Here is a 7516-nt window from a genome sequence, read left to right on the forward strand (position 1 = left end):
TCAACTAAACATTTGATGTTTAACAGTTCCCTTCTTAAATCTACAGCGTACATTAATTTGAGAACTTACATTAAGTATAATGTCTCTCTCTCTCACATTATCTCTCAGTTCAGTTCAGTTCAGTTCAGCTCAGAATGCTGTATTGGCACGACAGTTCGGGTTGAGCAGTATTGCCAAAGCAGTTCACATTGAAGGGACATTTTAACATAAACTCTCTTTCTCTTTTGCAAACACACACACATACACCCCCCCCCCACACACACACACACACGCACACACACATCCCTTGCTAGGCTACAGTGTTAGACAGGTCTAGGTGACAGGTGTGTAAATTGGACCTGCGATTGTAAATAGCCACATTCAGACACTGCAAAGATGACCAGAAGTCTGTCTGAGTACACTATCCTGGTGCTCGAACCGTGTCTGACAGAGAACACACACATACACACACAGACTAACAATGCAAGTACATCTCACACACACCCCCTTCATCTAGGGATACTGTCTACACACGGCGTTACGTTCAGTATCTCTGGTGCTGAGGACTGTAATAACAGTCACTTACATAGGAGGGATGAAGAGGACACGTGAGGAGAGAGAGAAAAAGGGAGAGAGTGACAGACAGAGAGAGAGGGGGGAGAGGGAGAGAGAGAGAGAGAGAGAGAGAGAGAGAGAGAGAGAGAGAGAGAGTGTGGAAGATAAAATGTGTAACTGACTGTGAACATTTATTTAGTATTTACAGATTAGAAGATAATGAATATGTGGTGTGAGAAGCAAAAGGAGAGAGTGATGAAAGCGAGGGGGAGTGAGAGTAGAGGGAAGAGAGCAGGGCTGGATCAGTCATTCAAACTGGACACTGTTTGTTTGGAAACCTACTAATTCAGCCGTTTAGACCCGGAGCACGGGCCCAGCCAGCAGAATGAACGACAGGAGGGGGGGAGGGAGGGAGGGAAGGATGGAGAGAGGCGGGGAGGAGAGCAAACAGACAAATTCAATTAAACCAAATGAAAGGTCAGGAAAGGAGGACAGGAGGGACAGGAGAGAAGTTAGAGGGAGAGGAGATGAGGAGCAGAACGAAAGGATGCAGGATAAGGAGCAGAATGGGAGAAAAGAGACAGAGACACAGATATAAAGAGGGGAATAGGTAGTATTTTAGTATCTTATGTGGAACTGCAGAAGGGGGGGGGGGCGAATCCATGGGAAGAAAGCTGGCAGGAGATGGACAGAAGAGGGTCACTAGATAAAGAGAGGAGGGTAGAGATGGGGGTCACTAGATAGAGAGAGGAGGGTAGAGATGGGGGTCACTAGTTTGTTCGGGGTCAAGGTCTGGTGGTTTGACCAGCAGACAGGCAGGCGGGGGGTAGCGGGCCAGATCAGCTAATGAGCTGTCCTGGAGAAGCTGTGAAAGAAGCCGACAGACAGAACCACAACAAACAGCGACAATAGAGACAACAGTAGAAACCTGTGCTGACCCCAGGGTGATGGAGGGGGGGGGGGGGGGGGGGGGGCTATACTGCATGTTATGGAGAATTAGGTATTTGGTAGGTCTGCACACACACACACACATTCTCTCTCCTTCTCTCTCTAGAGCCCTCCCCACAAGCTATAAGGCTGTGGAGCAATCATTGCCACAGACATCTTTCTCAATGAGATGTATTCATATTCCCATCTACCACCCAGGCCAGGAGATACACAACACACTGCACTGTAGACTGTGACCAGCAAATCACAGCACACTATCAGCCTAGGGCCATACATTAGGTAATGTGTGTGTGTGTATGTGTGTACGTGCGTGTGTGTGTGTGTGCGTGTGTGTGTGTGTGTGTGTTAAAAGGATCTGGTGGTTCCACCCCATTACAGCAGCTCTATTGTAGCTCCAGGCTCACACAGCTGGTGGACTGCAAGTGGAGGAACAGGTCTGAAACAAGACCAGAGGAGAGAGAGGGGGGGGGGGGGAGAGAAAGAGAAAGAGAGAGAGAGAGAGGGGGAGGAGAGAAAGAGAAAGAGAGAGAGGGGGGGGGGGGGAGAGAGAGAAAGAGAGAGAGGGGAGAGAAGGAGAGAGATAGAAATACAGAGAGAAAGAGAGAGATGAAGAAAAAGAAAGAGTGATCAATTTTCTCGTCTAAGAGTGGAAGGGAGATCAAGGTCACGGCCGTTACATGGTAGGGGTGCAATCTCTTTAACGTCCCTTCACACACACACACACACACACAGAACACAAACCCACATACTTACACATGGGTGTGCCGATAAGTACAACTATTATAGATTGAAGCAATTAAACCAGAAATGACTTTTGACCCTCTAATACACCATGCTAACGATCCCACGAGATTAACAAGCAGACATTTGCAATAGCTGCAACCATATTGTGGCCGCAAAAGGGTGGGGACATCTTTGTGAACCAGCCAACTGACAGTGAGCTATAGAGTTGCTGGTCGCTGCTAATAATGAAGAGGTGTGTGTGACGTGGCAACAGTGGAAAGGGTGCGTGACGTTAAGTCAATCAGGAATAATATATCTTCCATCTTCAGCGAGGGCCCCTTAAAAGGAAGCCATCTGTAGATGTGCAATATGAAAGTAGCAGATGTGCGCAGTGGTGAGTTGTACATCTAGTAACCTGGGAATGTCTCAATCCATACGCATGAATGATCTCTCCCTGTTATAGCATAAACACTCTTTATTTGAACAGCAACTTACGGCATGGGATAAGGAGCGAGAGGAGAAGAGATTGCCCTCTGCTGGTTGAAATAAACATGTCAGCTCTAGAAAGGGTCTCTCGTTTCATGGCGGAGACGGTCTTGCTTAGAAGGCATACACAGTTGCAAACTCACACACACACACACGCAAACACACACTCGGACAGGCCGCTAAGACAAAGAGTAGCCTGGAGGATTCCCACAGCCACTGATCTCTGTTGGTGCTTAAAATAAAACACACACACAGATACACGTACACACACAGCACACACACACACTGACTCACAGAGCATGATAGTATGAATGCCAAAAGAGAGAAAGAGAGAAAGAGGACGAGCGGGGATGGAAGGAAGACAGATATAAGGAGAGCGGGAGAGAGAGGCTGCAAGGTAAAACAAAGCACAGCGTACTGTGACTCAGACGACTGGCTTCATTGGATTATGCTGCCTACGGAATACACATACGCACACACGCACAAACACACACACACACGGTATACTTATACTTGGATTTGCCAATTAGGCCAATAGTTGGAGAATGAGAGGGAAACAGCAGGATGCGGACATGACTGGGGGATGCAACAATGAACACACACGTACGCATACACACACACGTATACACACACGCAGTCAGTGCCTGTTAAGATGAGCGAAGCATTTCCCTAGTCTTGAGGAAGGCCCGTCGACCTGTCAACCCCCTCAAACTCTCTGAGGCAGTCGGCTATCACCGAGGAGACACACACACACACACAGAATCTGAAATAAAATCCTACAGCTGTACAACGCAATCACAGGCAAAAAAGATCTTGGAGCAAGGCACTCTCAATTCCCACTGATAAGGACAACGTCACAACACTTACACTTTACTTATGAAATAACCTTTATCCACTTTCATGCACAAGTACACAACAACACACACACATTGTCTCGCTCATTCAAGCGCACACAATATTTATCTAAATCAACACGAGTTTCCTTTGCTTCCAGTAGGTTTCATCATGCACGCTCATTAGATTAATATTTAAACAGCCTGTTGTTTCTCCCTCTATCTGTCTCTGTTGTTTCCTATGTTGGTTCACCTCCTCTTGTTCACATACTCTCCTGTCAGCCTTCATCTCTCTTCCTCCCAGCCCCGTCCCCCTGAGCCTTTCACCCACTCCACAGGGCAGTGACACACATACATACAGTACATTCACAGAGCGGGAGAGAGAAAGACTTATCAATAGGGGCGACAGTGTAGGAGGTACAGTATATATTGTATCTATAGAATGCTTTAGTCCCCGCAACATAGCTCGTAGTCGGAGACCGTGCGAGACTATAGGTGCGCTCCATCCAGTCCCCACAAAGACAATAACTTTGCTGAAAAGATTAGTTGTACAAAAACAACCGAACCATTCACCGCTCCTTAGACGTAGCCTAACACCATTATCTGTGTTGGCACTCACAAAGAATCTCCCAAACTGAGGGCTATGTAATTTCATGTCAAATTTTCCTCACAATTCGTTCTAAAATCCTCGGCCCTGCCTGACTTCTGGAGTTTGTTAGGAAGTATAAACATACGTAGAAGCTTCTACGCCTTGGCTTTCGTTTCAAGCTGAGCATCAATGGTAATACAATAAAAAACAAGAGGCTCAGAGGCAGCTGTGACAAATCAAATGTTATTGCTGTTTCCAAAGTCAGGGGTTAGTCTATGAAGAAAATTACAGACGTACATCCGAATGATTTGATACAACAATTGCTTAACATTAGCATATCATTGTGGGAGGTAGCCTATCTTGGTAATTATTGATATAAAGATGTTGGCATTATTCACCTTAGGTATAGAGACCTAACACTGAATGTAGTGTTTCCTAAATGCTTGCTGTAGCAACAAAACATAAGTATAAGTTATGCTGTCACTGTTATGATTCCATAAGCAACTGTGTAGGCTACTCTACTCACGATGCTGACTGCGTGATTGAAGCATACAAATTTAATGTCAATGTGCTTAAAAACGAAAAAACGATGGACTGTTTTCTTTACTTCTATCTCTCTCACTCTCTCCGGTCTCCCCTTATGTATGATTCATAGCGACCACACCGACAGTGCACTTAACGGCTGACTCTCCGTTCCATCTACGACGAGAGGAACGGGGGCTGCCGCCCACCACCTACCGCACACCGCAAAACCCCAGCGTTTCATCCCCGAACCAATAGAAGAAAAACCCCTTTTGCACTCACCTTCATTCTCCGGGTAATTCCGCAAGGCAGCACTTGGCACGAGCTCGTGAAAAATAAAAAGGGAAGAAAATAAAAGAGATGGATAGATCCAAGGAAAGAATGGTGCCATTTTCAGGCTGCGCCGCGCGCTCGCTGCATCCCTGTTTTCGCTATGGAGTTGGTAAACGAGTCCCCGCGTTTGTGAAGAGAGGGAGAGGAGCGGACAGGAGACAGAGGATGAGAGGAGGAAAGTAGGAGGAGACGTGGGAAGGAGGGTCCGGCGCAAGCCAAGCGCTGTCAATCACATGCACGAAGTCTCCGTGGGATATGCTATGGATGCGCGAGAACCCTCAGGCTACGGGCGCACAACTCTCCATCCCTGTAGTCTACTTTTGGGAATACTTTCAAGAAATCCAAGATGTTGTTGATCAGTCTAAGATGAGCTTAAGGTCATGAGGGGAGAACGCGAATGTTAGTTTTGTAGTTTAGTTCATTTTGAGGCAGTAGCTTACATAAACGTATTGGACTGCGACAATGCATTGTCATGGTGGGATTTTCCATACTACCACATAGTGGTGGGTGTTAGGGTTTTGGAATCACTTCAATGAGTCATCGCTCCCTCCCTTGTCACCAAATTAACTCCATAACAATCAGCCCCTCAGCATCTCTTTCACACATATACTCCAACCCCATCAGTGTCAGGTTGAAGACTCACAACAATCTAGAGACTAATTTAAGCCCTGACATTAGCCTTGGTCTTTAGTTCCAGAGATGGTCAAGCAACTCTTCATGTGAGAACAGTTTCTAATCTACAAAACCACCCTTATATATAAAGAGACAATCTTTTCTGAGTGTTGGGCTACAGCCTGGAGGGTTTCATTGTCATCTTAAATCTCCTCAGATTCTAGATGTAGATGTATTCTCAGGTAGAGGTAAAGTGTGTGTTTAAATTGCAGTTAGCATGACGTGTGTGTCAGACTGTCGGTATGTGTGCAGGGGGCTCTGGATGAATAAATCATGTGTTCTGCCTGTCATATGAAAGCATGAGGAGGGGGGAAGGAGGAGAGTGCAGGAGGTCAACCTCTCAATCTTGATGCTTTTTAACCCAGCAGACTGTGACACCCCATGTGGAGACAGACTCCGCTAACAGGGACGTGTGTTTCATCCAGCATGTTCACCCTCTCTCGCTTAACTGCTCAAGTGTTCTTGTGTGTGTGTGGGTAGGTGTGGGTGTGTGTGTGTGTGCTGTGTGTGTGTGTGCTGTGAGTGTGTGTGTGTGTGCACATTTGTGAAGGATGTTAAGGATTCCACCACTTACAGTCTTGTCAGTGTCTCCCTCAACCAAAGTCTTCAGATCCATAAAATAATCACACACTGGATGACACCCATCTGAAACTTCCATCATCCTGCCTGAAATAGGATCTTTAGGATTGCATCGAATTGAGTTTACCATCAATTTATACGCTGCTGTATCAGTAGCGAACTGATGCCCCATGGGTCAGTTCCTGGACTAGAGCCCCCCCCCTCCCACCCCGCTCTCTCCAACCCCCTCCAGACAAGGCAAGCCCTAGGATGATTTAACGTGGGTTCACGACCACAATTATATTTACCACCACTAACATTTCTTTATCAGGCTTCTGTCTGAAATTAGCCTGTTGAAAAAGCTATAAAACCCTCAAACATACAGTGATTTATGTCTAGATTATCCTTCCCTTGCTCCAACCTTCATGTACGTGTGTGTGTGTGTGTCTGTCGTTCTGTGTGTGTGTGTGAACAGACACACTCCTACTTCCAGAGATTTGTTAAGGGTCCAATTATGATGACGATTTGTTCCGTGCGCCGGCTTTAGTCGGATGACCTAATTTCCTAGTTGAGTGTGAGGAGAAAAAACGACCAGTTCTTTTTTTTCTTGACTCTCTCTTTCCCTCTCTCACACTCTTTCTCTCTCTCTTCTTCTCTTCTCTCCCTCTCACCATGAAGCTGCATTCATCCGTCTGGTGACAAAACACTGCTCTGTAATGCATTCCACCAGTGACAGCGTGATGTGCCCCTTAAATCCCTGTCACTACCCCAACCCCCCACACAAACACACTCACAACCCCCCACACAAACACACTCACAACCCCCCACACAAACACACTCACAACACACTCACAAGACACTGACATGGTGGAAGCCCAAAGGGATAACTGAGGTCATCAGTCGACCAGTGTAAATTGTTGCTTTTGCTGACATTTGTACGCGGAATAGTTTTGAAGAACTCTATAATTTATTTGACTCTTAATTTCCACCTTTCTCTTCACTGTTTTGCTCTTTCTTTCTTCTCTGGAGGAAGTGAATCTTCCTCTTTCATTCCTATATAAACAGTTCAGACCCCAACCCTTCTTTCTGTAATTCTCTTGAGTTCAGTTTGAATCTGTTGCTCTGTGTCTCACCCTTCACCCCTCTGGGCTCTCTCTTTTTCTAAATTTCTCCCTTTCTTTCTCTCTTTATATCTTTCTCTCAACATCAACACACTCCTTCACCACCCCCCCCCCCCCCGCACATACACACACACACACACAACAAATACATCTACATGAGATGTTCTTTTCCAAACACAGTTAAACAGTATCATTAA

Source organism: Hypomesus transpacificus, chromosome 10 (genome assembly GCF_021917145.1).
Source record: "Hypomesus transpacificus isolate Combined female chromosome 10, fHypTra1, whole genome shotgun sequence".
Taxonomy (NCBI): Eukaryota; Metazoa; Chordata; class Actinopteri; order Osmeriformes; family Osmeridae; genus Hypomesus; species Hypomesus transpacificus.